We start from the raw sequence: 14,130 nt of genomic DNA on the forward strand, positions 1-14,130 counted from the left end.
CGATCCACCACCTAAGAATCTAATCATTTTAAATCTTCCCCCTCTGTTTATTATTGAGCATAAACGCTACCGACCGCTGGTCGGTAAGTAGGGTGAAGCATTTGCCGGCTAGGTAGTGCCGCCAGTGGCGCACTGCCTCCACGATGGCTTGGGCCTCCTTTTCCACGGAGGAGTGTCTGATCTCGGGCCCCTGGAGGGTCCTCAAGAAGAAAGCTACGGGCCGCCCCGCCTGGTTGAGGGTGGCCGCCAAGGCAAAGTCAGACACATCACTTTCCACTTGAAAGGGAGTGTTCTCGTCCACTGCCTGTAGCGTGGCCCGCTCAATATCCTGCTTAATGCTTTTGAAGGCAGCATGGGCCTCAGCAGAGAGCGGGAAAGAGGATGCTTTCAAGAGGGGGCGGGCTTTATCGGAGTAGTTCGGGACCCATTGGGCATAATACGAGAATAACCCCAGGCACCTTTTCAGGGCTTTGGGAGTGTTGGGCAGGGGCAGCTCCCGTAGGGGGCGCAATCGGTCGGGGTCTGGTCCGATTTCCTCATTCTCCACCACGCTGCCTAGTATGCAGAGGCGCGTGGTGTTGAAAACGCACTTGTCCTCGTTGTAAGTGAGGTTGAGTTTTTGTGCGGTTTTCAGAAACCTCGCGAGGTTTGAGTCGTGGTCCTGTTGGTTGTGGCCGCAGATGGTGACGTTGTCGAGATAGGGGAAGGTTGCCTGCAAGTGGTACCATGCGGTCCATCTCCCTCTGAAAGACCGAGACCCCATTCGTCACCCCAAAGGGGACTCTGAGGAACTGGTAGAGGCGTCCGTTTGCCTCGAAGGCGGTGTACGAACGGTCCTCTGGTCTGATAGGGAGCTGGTGGTACGCTGACTTGAGGTCAATAGTGGAGAACACCCGGTATTGGGCAATTTGGTTCACCATCTCGGATATGCGGGGTAGCGGGTAGGCGTCTAGTTGGGTATAGATGTTGACTGATTGACTATAGTCAATCACCATCCGCTTCTTCTCGCTACCCCTCACCACCACCACTTGGGCGTGCCACGGGCTGTTGCTGCGTTCAATAATGCGCTCCCTCAGGAGCCTGTCTACCTCGGTCGCGATAAACCGCCTGTCCTCCCAGCTGTACCTCCTGCTTTTGGTCGCTATTGGCCGGTAGTTAGGGGTAAGGTTCGCGAATAGCGAAGATGGCTTTACCTTCAGGGTAGCCAGACCGCACACTGTGAGGGGCGGCTGGGTCCCACCGAAATTGAATGTGATGCTTTGGTGGTGGCACTGAAAATCCAGGCCCAAGATCACGCTCACACATAAATCCTTCATAATTAACAGTTTAAAATTATTATATACAGTGCCTTTAACGGACAATCGTACCGCGCAGTAACCCGCAATAGTTGATATCTGGGTTTTGTCGGCCATAGAGATCGTGCCCTGAGTAGGGACTATAGTTAGAGAGAGTCGTTGTACCAGACCAGGGTGAATGAAGCTCTCCGTGCTCCCGCTGTCAATTAAACATTTAACCTTGCACCCGTTTACCTCGATGTCCACCACCGATTTGGATAGTGGGTGCGGTCTGGACTGGTCCACTGTGATCGACGCCACTGTAGGGCCCTGATCGGGACAAGATGGTGGGCCACACGAGGCCAGGTAAGATGGCGTCCACGATGTCTGCTCGCGAGATGACGGACCCCACAAGGTCAGACAAGATGGCGTCCAAGATGGCCGCTCCCACGGCGCGCACGCGGCGGTGGCGGGTTTGCCTGTGGGGTTCCCTCTGCACACCTTCCCAAAGTGCCCCTTCTTACCGCACTTACAGCAGGTGGTGCCTTTCGCCGGGCACAGGTTCCTGGTGTGCTTCGGCTGCCCGCAGAAGTAGCATTTGGGGCCCCGATGCGTCGCGGCGGTCGTAGGGCTTCTGGGGGGAGAGCAGGGCCCCGACGGTGTTGGGCTACCGGGCGGAGAAGATGTCTTCCAACATGGCGGCGCCCTTGGTGTGTATGAGGCGGCGTGGGCCGCGCGGCCTGAAGAGTAGGAGTCAGAGTTCTTCTGAGCCACATCCAGCGGTCGCGCTGTGTCCACAGCCTATGTCAGATCTAGGCCCGTTTTCTCTAGCAGTCTCTGCCGGATGTAATTAGAGCTAAGGCCTGTGATAAAGGCATCCCGAATAAGCTCGTCTGTGTATACCGTGGCTTTCACGTCTTTGCATTTGCAGTCTTTGCCATAGCACTTTTAGGGTGACTAGAAAGTCCTCTAGCGACTCTCCGGGTCGCTGTGTGCAGGTAGCAAGCAGATGCCTGGCGTACACCTCGTTGGTAGGCCGCTGATAGTGGGCCTTTAGAATGTTGCAGGCATCCAGGTAGGTGGCGGCGTCTTGGATGAGTGGAAAAAACCGGTGGCTTACCCGATTCTGCAGGATCCCGAGTTTCACATCTCCGGTGGCTCTAGAGGCTGTGACGGCTTCAGAGTTGGCCATAAAAAATTCCAAGCACTGGAACCAGTGTCCAAACCGTGCCGATGCATCCGAAGCATGCGGGTCCAAATCCAAGCGTTCCGGTTTCAAAAGTTGATCCATCGTTGAAAGTTTGCTAATAAAATTGATGCGCCTCAATAACTTCAAGGCTCAAAGTTAACTGGATAAAACTAGGCTTTTATTAGCAAAGAAAGATGCCTGTGTCTTCACCTAGCATTCTGCTGTTCTGCTGCAAGACAAGCCTGGGTTGTCTTAAGTCGGGCCAGGTATGGGCGGAGCCGACACACCCAATGGGGAGAAAGGGGGCGGTGCACTATATACAATACAAGGTAAAAACACAGGAGCCCGCAATACAATATATGTAGTTAAATACAGAGTCTGATGAATGACATATTTCATCACACAGAGAACGCCCAGCAGTGACTTTGGTCAGTTTAGTGGAGTATCCCCACCTGTTGCACGGTTGAGTGGGGCTCTGCGATGGGGCAAAATGCATCTTTAAGATGTGAAATAGTATTTAAATTGGTTCGTGTTAAAAGGCGAGGGAGGAACATGGAAGAGTAAAAAATTGTGAGAGGAGATTGTCTCTTTGAGAATGTTCTTGAGCGGAGACTGTTCAGGGACTGAGTGCTGTTTTGCTCTAGAGCGATGGATGATTGCGATTTTATCTGAGCAACATTTAAAGTCTGACAGACCCAGTAGTCGTGGCCGAGTGGTTAAGGCGATGGACTAGAAATCCATTGGGGTCTCCCCGCGCAGGTTCGAATCCTGCCGACTACGGTTCCTGCATTTTTCATTTCATTTCAAAATGTAACCAAATCCCTGGAGAACTAATCTTGAATTAAATCCCACAACTTTCAACACCTCGAGATTTTTCTTGTTTTCATTGATCTGCAAGTATTCACAAAATTTATGGTCAGGAATGGAACAACAATCAGGCAAATTACCGACAGTGTTTCTCTCTACCTGTCTGTCTCTCTCGATGTCTAAGTCACTCTATGTGTGTGTCTGTGTTGATGTGTATGTCTGTCTGTGTACATGTGGGACTTTCTGTTTCTGTCTGTGTGTGTCTGCCGGTCACTCGGGTAACAAGCGGGGATACTTTCCTCAGCCTTCACCTCCTTCCTAAAGTGTGGTTCCCCAGAATTGGACACAATACTCCAGCTGGGGCCGAACTAGTGTTTTATTTAGGTTTGGCATAACTTCCTGGCTTGTGTACTCTGTGCCTCCATTTACAAAGCCCAGGATCCCATCTGCTTTATTAACTGCTTTGTTAACCTGTCCTGCCACCGAGGAAATCTCTGCTCTGCTCAACTCTGTGGCAGGGTGGGGCTTGAAGCCCCGATTCTCACAGAGACAGTCCCTACAGGTGACTAGCACCAGGATGGCCGAGTGGTTAAGGCGTTGGACTTAAAATCCAATGGGTTTATACCTGTGTGGGTTCGAGCCCCACTCCTGGTAACTCTTTAATTTAAGACCTATTTCCTTTCATCCTGCTCAATGACACTCATTTGTCATCAGCTGAATCTCCATGCAAACAAACAATGAGATGTTTATAGATACGGAAAGAAAGATTTCATATTTACATGTAATTCTTAAAGTGCTATTTTGGAATCTGCTGAACCTGTATTTTTGCTCACTCTCAACTAACAAAGAGAAGTAATCGTAAAATGTTTTTATATCTTTCAGTCTCCACCTCTGTCTCACTATCTGTCTCTCTGTCTCCCTCTCATTCTGTCACTCTCTTTCTGTCTCTCTGTTACACATTTGTCATACGCCTCCTTTTTTGTCTCTCACTCTGTCTGTCTCTCTGCCTGTCTCTCTGTCTCTGTATGTCTCTCTGTCTTTGTCTGTCTGTCTGACTGTCTTTCTCTGTCTGTCACTCTGTCTCTGTATGTCTCTCTGTCTTTCTCTGTCCGTCTCTCTGTCTTGCTCTGTCTGTCTCTGTCTCTGTCTGTCTCTCTGTCTTTCTCTGTATGTCTCTCTGTCTGTCTGTCTGTCTGACTGTCTTGCTCTGTCTGTCACTCTGTCTCTGTATGTCTCTCTGTCTTTCTCTGTCCGTCTCTCTGTCTTTCTCTGTCCGTCTCTCTGTCTTGCTCTGTCTGTCTCTGTCTCTGTATGTCTCTCTGTCTGTCTGTCTCTCTTTCTGTCTCTCTCTGTCTTTCTCTGTCCGTCTCTCTGTCTCTGTCTCTGTATGTCTCTCTGTCTGTCTGTCTCTCTGTCTGTCTGTCTCTCTTTCTGTCTCTCTCTGTCTTTCTCTCTGTCTTTCTCTGTCTGGCTCTCTCTCTCTCTCTGTATGTCTCTCTGTCAGTCTCTCTCTCTCTCTCTCTCTGTCTCTCTGCCTTTCTCCGTCTGTCACTCTGTCGCTGTCTGTCTCTCTCTCTGTCTCACTCTGCCCAGGTCTGTTCACAGGTCGATTCTTGCTCTGACAACCTTCGCGTTCATCAATTCCTCGTTAGTATAGTTGTGAGTATCTCCGTCTGTTACGCGGGAGACTGGGGTTCAATTTCCCGACGGGGAGGAAGCATTTTTAACATCTCTGTCTGTAGGTGTCTCTGTCTGTTTCTCTCTCTGTGTCTCTCTCTGTATGGCTCTTTGTCTGTCTCTGTCTGTTTCTCTCTTTCTGTCTCTGTCTTTTTCTCTCTTTCTGTCTGTCTCTGTCTGTTTCTCTCCATCTGTCTCTGTCTGTCTCTGTCTCTCACCCTCTGTCTCTCTCTCTGTGAGTGTCTCTCTCTTTGTCTGTCTCTCTCTGTCTATCTCTCTCTCTCTGTGTATGGCTCTCTGACTGTTTCTCTCTGTCTGTCTCTCTCTGTCTTTCTCTCTGTCTGTTTCTCTGTCTTTCTCTCTCTGTGTCTGTCTCTTTCTCTCTGTCTCTGTCTTTGTCCCTGTCTCTCTGCCTCTCTCTGTCTTTCTCATTTGTCAAGTTCTGTTCACAGCTCGATTCTTACTTTGGCAAACTACATATGTCAGTTCCTAATTAGTATAGTGGTGAGTATCTTTGCCTGTCACGCAGAAGACCGGGTTTCAATTCCCCAATGGGGAGGACGAGTTTATCATTCCAAATTTTAAACCTTTGGCCAACTCCTTAAAAACCACCTTGGAAAAGTAGAACTGAAAGAAATCAACTAAAATAATTTTGAAAGATTTACTGGCATACGAAGAACTGTATAACTACTTCCTACACCAGTTCCTCGTTAGTATAGAGCTCTCTCTCTCTCTGTTTCCCTCTCCCTTTTGTGTGGGGCGCGGAGGAGGGAGAGAGTGACAGAGAGAAAGAGATCAACATGGTTACGGACTGTCTGTCTGTCTCTCTCTTTGTCCTCTCTATCTTTGTGTCTCTCTTTCTTTGTCTGTCTCCGTCTTTCTGTCTGTGTCTCTCTCTCTGCCTCTCTCTGTTTCTCTCTCACTCTTTGTTTCCCTCTCCTTGCTCACTCCTCCCTCTGGGTCTGGTGAATGAGCCCAGGTCTGTTCACTGCGCGATTCTTGCTCTGTGCTTAGCAGAGACTGCACAGCAGTGTCTTCCGTCAGTTCCTCGTAAAATATAGTGAAGTCTCCCCACTTGTTACGTGGGAGACCGGGGCTCCAATTCCTCAAACGGGATGTGAGCATTTCTAAGATATCAGTCTGTAATGATGTATCCCAGTGTAAATTCAAGTTAAAAAGCTACAGTGAAAAACAGAAGAGTGAAAATTGCGAGAGAGGATTGTCTCTTTAAAAGTTTCTTCAATATAGACTGTTTCGGGGCGAAGTGCTCTTATGGTATAGAGTGATGGATGATTGCGATTTTATCTGGGCAACATTTAACGTCTCACAGACCTAGTAGTCGTGGCTGAGTGGTTAAGGCAATGGACTAGGAAATCCATTGGGGTCTCCCTGTGCAGGTTTGAATCCTGCCGACTACAGTTCCAGCATTTTTCATCCCATTTCATTTCAAAATGTAACCAAATCCCTGGAGAACTAATCCTGAGTTGGGCGGAATTAAATCCCACGCTTTTCAACACCTCAAAGTTTTTCACTTTTTCATTGTGCAAGTATGCACGAAATATACGGTCGGAAATAGAACCACAATCAGGCAAATCAGGGTTTAAACTAATTTGGCAGGGGTCCATCCTTTCCTCGCATTTCTGGTATCATCCTTGTAAATCTTCTCTGTACCCTCTCTGTGTCTGTGTGTCTCTCTGTGTCGGTCTGTGTGTCTCTCTCTGTGTCTGTGTGTCTGTCTGTGTCTGTGTGTCTGTGTGTTTATGTGTGTGTCTCGCTATGTCTGTGTGTCTGTCTGTGTCTGTGTGACTATGTGTGTGTCTCTCTGTGTCGGTCTGTGTGTCTCTCTCTGCTCTGCTCAACTCTGTGGCAAGGTGGAGCTTGAAGGCCCGATTCTCTCAGACACAGTCCACAAGCAATCCCAATAGCAGGATGGCCGAGTGGTTAAAGTGTTGGACTTAAAATCCAATGGGTTTATAACCACGTGCATTCAAACCCCACTCCTGGTAACTCTTTAATTTAAGATCCATTTCCTTTCATTCTGCTCAGTGACACTCATTTGTCAACAGCTGATTCTCCAACAAACAATGAGATGTTTATAGATATGGAAAGAAAGATCCCATATGTAATTCTTAAAGTGATATTTTGTCATCTGCTGAATCTGCATTTTTCTCTCTCTCTCTGTAACTCTCAACTAACAAAGAGAAGGGATCGTGAAATGTTTTTACGTCTTTCAGTCTCCACCTCTCTCTGTCTCACTATCTGTTTCCATCTCATTCTCTCACTCTCTTTTTCTCTCTCTTTCTGTCTCTCACTGTCTGTGTCTCTCTGTCTATCTCTCTCTGTATGGTCCTCTGTCTTTCTCTGCCTCTCTCTGGCCCTCTCTGTCTGTCTCTCTCTGTCTTTCTCTCTCTGTCTCTTTCTCTGTCTTTCTCTCTCTGTCTGTCTCTCTCTCTGATTGTCTCTCCCTTTCTCTCTTTGTCCCTGTCTCTCTCTGTCTTTCTCATTTGTCCAGTTGTGTTCACAGCTCGATTCTTGCTCTGGCAAGCTCTGCACATGTCATTTCCTCGTTAGTGTAGTGGTGAGGGTCTCCGCCTGTCACGGGGAGATCGGGATTCAATTTCCACGATGGGGAGGACTATTTCTTTCATCTGCAATTTAAAACATTTATGCAGCTTCTTAAAACCCTTCTCTCCAGAACAGAATACAATCCACTTTTGGATTGGAATCTAGTTTCTTGGTGCCCACTTGGTGTAAAGCTGTGAACCATTGCGTTTCTAACCGGGCAGCATTTCAAAAGTAAACAAACTCCCAGTCAGTTTAATCGTCAGTTACAAGGATGAAAATTCGACGGATTGCAACACCTCGACTTTTGAATTGATCTGCAAGATTTGACGAAATCTGCGACAAAAATCAGCCAAATTACCGACAGTCTGCATGTCTGTCTGCGAATGTATGTGTCTGTGTACATTTGTTTGTGTGTCTATGTTTCACTCTCTTTGTATGTGCATGTCTGTTTTTTTAAAATTTATTTATGGGATGTGGGCGTTGCTGGCAAGGCCGGCATTTATCGCCCCTCCCTAACTGCCCTTGAGAAGGTGGTGGTGAGCCGCCTTCTTGAACCGCTGCAGTCCGTGTGGTGAAGGTACTCCCACAGTGCTGTTAGGGAGGGAGTTCCAGGACTTTGACCCAGCGACAATGAAGGATTGGCCGATATACTTCTAAGTCAGGATGGTGTGTGACTTGGAGGGGAACTTGGAGGTGGTTGTGTTCCCATGCGCCTGCTGCCCTTGTCCTTCTATGTGGAAGACGTCGTGGGTTACATAGAAACATAGAATTTAGGAGCAGGAGTCGACCATTCGGCCTCTCGAGCCTGCTCCGCCATTTAATGAGATCATGGTTGATCGTCCAAATTCAGTACCCTGCCCCTGCCTTCTCCCCATACCCCTTGATCCCTTTAGCCTTAAGAAATATATCCAACTCCGTCTTGAATATATTTAATGAATTGGCCTCCACTGCCTTCTGTGGTAGAGAGTTCCACAAGTTCACCACTCTCTGGGTGAAGAAATTCCTCCTCATCTCTGTCCTAAAAATCACACAAACCCAGGAGTCGTGGCCAAGTGGTTAAAGCGATGGACTAGAAATTCATTGGGGTCTCCCCGCGCAAGTTTGAATGCTGCCGACGACGATTCCAGCATTTTTCATTTCATTTCAAAATGCAACAAAGTCCCTGGAGAACTAATCCTGGGTTGGGCGGAATTAAATCCCACAACTTTCAACACCTCGTGATTTTTCTCGTTTTCATTGATCTGCAAGTATTCACCAAATATACGGTCGGAAATAGAACAGAATTCAGGCAAATTACTGACAGTGTTTCTCTCTACCTGTCTGTCTCTCTCGATATCTAAGTCACTCTATGTGTGTGTCTGTGTTGATGTGTATGTCTGTCTGTGTACATGTGGGACTTTCCTCAGCCTTCACCTCCTTCCTAAAGTGTGGTTCCCCAGAATTGGACACAATACTCCAGCTGGGGCCGAACTCGTGCTTTATAACGGTTTAGCATAACTTCCTGGCTTGTGTACTCTGTGCCTCTATTTATAAAGCCCAGGATCCCATCGGCTTTATTAACTGCTTTGTTAACCTGTCCTGTCACCGAGGAAATCTCTGCTCTGCTCAACTCAGTGGCAGGGTGGGGCTTGAAGCCCCGATTCTCACAGAGACAGCCTACAAATGTTAACAGCACCAGGATGGCCGAGTGGTTAAGGCGTTGGACTTATGATCCAGTGGGTTTATGCCCTCGCGGGTTTGAACCCCACTCCTGGTAACTCTTTAATTTAAGATCCATTTCCTTTCATCCTGCTCAACGACACTCATTTGTCATCTGCTGATTCTCCAACAAACAATGAGATGTTTTTGATATGGAAAGAAATAGCTCGCAGGTAATTCTTAAAGTGCTATTTTGGCATCTGCTGAATCTGCATTATTCTCTCACTCTCTCTGTCACTCTCAACTAATGAAGCAAAGGGATCGTGAAATGTTTTTACATCTTTCAGTCTCCACCTCTCTGTCTGACTAGTGGTTTCCATCTCATTCTCTCACTCTCTTTTTCTCTCTCTTTCTGTCTCTCTCTGTTGCACATTTGTCATGCGCCTCCTTTTTTGTCTCTCACTCTGTCTGTCTCTCTGTCTGTCTCTCTCTCTCTGAATGTCTCTGTGTCTGTCTCTCTCTTTATCTCTCTCTGTATGGCTCTCTGTCTGTTTCTCTCTGTCTGTCTCTGTTTCTCTCTGTCTGTCTCTGTTTGTTTCTCTCTGTCTGTCTCTGTCTGTTTCTCTCTGTCTGTCTCTCTCTGTCTGTCTCTGTTTGTTTCTCTCTGTCTGTCTCTGTTTGTTTCTCTCTGTCTGTCTCTGTCTGTTTCTCTGTCTGTCTCTGTCTGTTTCTCTCTGTCTGTCTCTGTTTGTTTCTCTCTGTCTGTCTCTGTCTGTTTCTCTCTGTCTGTCTCTGTCTGTTTCTCTCTGTCTGTCTCTGTTTGTTTCTCTCTGTCTGTCTCTGTTTGTTTCTCTCTGTCTGTCTCTGTCTGTTTCTCTCTGTCTGTCTCTGTTTGTTTCTCTCTGTCTGTCTCTGTCTGTTTCTCTCTGTCTGTCTCTGTCTGTTTCTCTCTGTCTGTCTCTGTCTGTTTCTCTCTGCCTGTCTCTGTCTGTTTCTCTCTGTCTGTCTCTGTCTGTTTCTCTCTGTCTGTCTCTGTCTGTTTCTCTCTGTCTGTCTCTGTCTGTTTCTCTCTCTCTGTCTCTGTTTGTCTCTGTCTGTCTGTCTGTGTCTGTTTCTCTCTGTCTGTTTCTGTCTGTTTCTCTCTGTCTGTCTCTGTCTGTTTCTCTCTGTCTGTCTCTGTCTGTTTCTCTCTGTCTGTCTCTGTCTGTTTCTCTCTGTCTGTCTCTGTCTGTTTCTCTCTGCCTGTCTCTGTCTGTTTCTCTCTGTCTGTCTCTGTTTGTTTCTCTCAGTATGTCTGTGTCTTTCTCTCTCTTGACTGCCTCTCTCTTTGTCGCTGTCACTGTCTTTGTCCTTGTCTCTCTCTCTCTGCCTTTCTCATTTGTCAAGTTCTGTGCACAGCTCGGTTCTTGCTCTGGCAAAATGTCTGTGTCAGTTCCTCATTAGTATTGTGGTGAGTATCCCCGCCTGTCACTGTGGGAGACCGGGGTTCAATTCCCTGACAGGGAGGATGATTTGAACATTCCAAATTTTAAACCTTTGGGCAATCCCTTAAAAACCTTCTTGGAAAAGTAGAACAGAAAAAAAATCAACTAAAGTAATTTTAAAAGATTTACTGTCATATGAAGAACTGTGTAACCACTCCTGCACCAGTTCCTCGTTAGTATAGAGCTCTCTCGCTCTCTGTTTCCCTCTCCCTTTTGTGTGGGGCGCGGAGGAGGGAGAGAGTGACAGAGAGAAAGAGATTAACAGGGTTACGGACAAAAAGCGGGGGGTGGGACTGAGCACGACTACTCTTTCAAAGAGACAGCACAGGCACGGCGGGCCGAATGGCCTCCTTCTGGGCTGTAAGTGTCTATGAATCCATGAAACTCAGAAAAGCTTATTAAATATGAGACTTACACATAAACACAGAGAGCAGACACACATGTCTGTGTGTGTGTGTGTTCGAGTCTTTGTCTCAAGCACTGCCTAATTACTTCCTCTACCAGGTCCCTGATAGTATAGTGGTGAGGATTCAATTCCCCGACAGGTTCGCTCTCTCTCTCTTTTGTCCCTCTCTCAGTCTCTCTCTCTGTGTCTCCCTTTCTCTCTCTCAGTCTCTCTCTCTGTGTCTCCCTTTCTCTCTCTCAGTGTCTCTCTTTGTGTCTCCCTTTCTCTCTCTCAGTCTCTCTCTCTGTGTCTCCCTTTCTTTCTCTCAGTCTCTCTCTTTGTGTCTCCCTTTCTCTCTCTCAGTCTCTCTCTGTGTCTCCCTTTCTCTCTCTCAGTGTCTCTCTCTCAGTGTCTCTCTCTCTGTGTCTCCCTTTCTCTCTCTCAGTCTCTCTCTTTGTGTCTCCCTTTCTCTCTCTCAGTCTCTCTCTGTGTCTCCCTTTCTCTCTCTCAGTGTCTCTCTCTCAGTGTCTCTCTCTCTGTGTCTCCCTTTCTCTCTCTCAGTGTCTCTCTCTCAGTGTCTCTCTCTGTGTCTTTCTCTCAGTGTCTCTCTCTCTCTGTCTCCCTTTCTCTCTCTCAGTGTCTCTCTCTCAGTGTCTCTCTCACTCTTTGTTTCCCTCTCCTTGCTCACTCCTCCCTCTGGGGCTGGTGAATGAACCCAGGTCTGTCCACAGCGCCATTCTTGCTCTGAGCTTCTGCAGAGAACGCACAGCGGTGACTTTCATCAGTTTAGTGAAGTATTGTCGCCGGTTGAACGGGGTTCAATTCTGCGATGGGACGAAATGCGTCTTTAAGATGTGAAATAGTTATTAAATTGCTTCGTGTTAAAAAGCAAGAGAGAAAAATAGAAGAGTAAAAAATGCGAGAGGAGATTGTCTCTTTGAGAAATTTCTTGAGTGGAGACTGTTTCGGGACTGAGTGCTCTTTTGCTGCAGAGCGATGGATGATTGCTATTTTATTCTGAGTAACATTGAAATCTTCGCAGAGCCAGTAGTCGTGGCCGACTGGTGAAGGCGATGGAGCAGAAATCCATCCGTGCAAGTTCAATTCCTGCAGACTACTGTTACCAGCATTTTTCATCCCATTTCATTTCAAAATGTAACCAATCCCTGGAGAACAAATCCTGAGTTCGGCAGAATTAAATCCCACCACTTTCAACACCTCGAGATTTTTCCAGTTTTCATTCTCTGCCCCACAGGGCTGTGAATGCTGAGTCTTTGAGTATATTCAAGGCTGAGATCGATAGATTGTTGGACTCTAGGGGAATCAAGTGATATGGAGATCGGGCGGGAAAGTGGAGTTGAGGTCGATGATCAGCCATGATCTTATTGAATGGCGGCGCAGGCTCGAGGGGCCAAATGGCCGACTCCTGCTCCTAATGTTTATGTTCTAACAATTCTGCACCTTCGCGGCTCGTCAACAACCTTCTTTTTGGGGCCTCGGAGCCTATTTTCTGGCCAGAGCCAACGTTCCCATCATCTTTTATCTTTTCTGAACTTATCTCAAGGGTTCTCTCGACTAAACGCCTCATCATTAGGAGGGCAACCAGCATAACCAGCGACACCGCCAACAGGAAAGCAGAGGCTCTTCTTATCCAAGGATCTTGTCCTGAATGTTGGCCATAAACTTGAGGTCATCCGAAACTCTGCTACCCGTGTCCGAACTCATACCGAGTCCCGTTCACCCATCGCCCCCTGTGCTCGCTGACCTACATTGGCTCCCGCCCCGGCAACACCTCGATTTTTAAATTCTCATCCTCGTGTTGAAATCCCTCTGGCCCCTCCCTATCTCTATAACCTCCTCCAGCCCCTACAAACCCCTGAGATCTCTGCGCTCCTCCAATTCTGGCCTCTTACACATCCCTGATATCCATCGCTTCACCATTGGTGGCCGTGCCTTCAGCTGCCTGGGCCCTAAGCTCTGGAATTCCCTCCCTAAACTTCTCCGCCTCTCTACCTCGCTGTCCTCTAAGACTTTCACCAAGCTTTTGGTCACCTGCCCTAAAATGTCCTTATACGAGTCAGTGTCAAATTTGGTCTGATGGCACTCCTGTGAAGTGACTTGGGACGTTTTCACTACGTTACATATGATTACATAGGATATACAGCACAGAAACAGGCCATTCGGCCCAACCAGTCCATGCCGGTGTTTATGCTCCACTCGAGCCTCCTCCCGTCTTTCCTCATCTAAATCTATCAGCATAACCCTCGATTCCCTTCTCCCTCATATGCTTGTCTAGCCTCCCCTTAAATGCATCGATACTATTCGCTTCAACCACTCCCTGTGGCAGCGAGTTCCACATTCTCACCACTCTCTGGGTAAAGAAGTTTCTTCTGAATTCCCCATTGGATTTCTTGGTGACTATCTTATATCGATGGCCTCCAGTTATACTCTTCCCCATAAGTGGGAACATTCTCTCGTTATCCGCATCTATTAGGTCACCCCACAGCCTTCTACTTTCAAGAGAAAAGAGACCCAGCCTGTTCATCCTTTCCTGATATGTATACCCTCGCATTTCTGGTATCATCCTTGTAAATCTTCTCTGTACCCTCTCCAGTGCCTCTATATCCTTTTTATAATATGGTGACCAGAACTGTACGCAGTACTCTAAGTGTGGTCTAACCAAGGTTCGATACAGGTTTAGCATAACTTCACTACTTTTCAATTCTATACCTCTAGAAATAAACCCTAGTGCTTGGTTTACTTTTTTATGGCCTTGCTAACCTGTGTCGCAACTTTTAGTGATTTGTGTATTTGTACTCCGAGATCCCTTTGTTCCTCTACCCCACCTGGACTCGCACCCTCCAAGTGATAAGTGACCTCCCCATTCTTCCTACCAAAATGTAATACCTCACGTTTATCTGTGTTGAACTTCATTTGCCAATTATATACCCATTCTGCAAGTTTATTAATGTCCTCCTGTAATTTGTTGCAGTCCTCATCAGTGTTGACTATTCCCCAAAGTTGGTGTCATCTGCAAATTTAGAAATGGTGTTTTTGATTCCAAAGTCTAAATCATTAATATAAGTTGTGAACAACAGTGGACCCAGCACT

General features: G+C 47.2%; 4 non-coding genes across 4 annotated transcripts; all 4 read left to right on the forward strand.

Annotated features, from left to right (window-relative positions):
• The first annotated feature begins 3,161 nt into the window (after positions 1 to 3,161).
• On the forward strand, positions 3,162 to 3,243 carry trnas-aga (transfer RNA serine (anticodon AGA)). Its single transcript has one exon. It is a non-coding gene; the product is annotated as a tRNA-Ser (tRNA).
• Positions 3,244 to 3,841: 598 nt separating this feature from the next.
• On the forward strand, positions 3,842 to 3,924 carry trnal-uaa (transfer RNA leucine (anticodon UAA)). Its single transcript has one exon. It is a non-coding gene; the product is annotated as a tRNA-Leu (tRNA).
• Positions 3,925 to 6,282: 2,358 nt separating this feature from the next.
• Positions 6,283 to 6,365, forward strand: trnap-agg (transfer RNA proline (anticodon AGG)). The gene has a single exon. It is a non-coding gene; the product is annotated as a tRNA-Pro (tRNA).
• Positions 6,366 to 9,185: 2,820 nt separating this feature from the next.
• trnai-uau (transfer RNA isoleucine (anticodon UAU)) lies at positions 9,186 to 9,268 on the forward strand. The gene has a single exon. It is a non-coding gene; the product is annotated as a tRNA-Ile (tRNA).
• The last annotated feature ends 4,862 nt before the right edge of the window (positions 9,269 to 14,130 follow it).

This window comes from Somniosus microcephalus, unplaced genomic scaffold, assembly GCF_052327205.1.
Source record: "Somniosus microcephalus isolate GS21.2 unplaced genomic scaffold, FLI_Smic_1.0 scaffold1, whole genome shotgun sequence".
Lineage (NCBI taxonomy): Eukaryota > Metazoa > Chordata > Chondrichthyes > Squaliformes > Somniosidae > Somniosus > Somniosus microcephalus.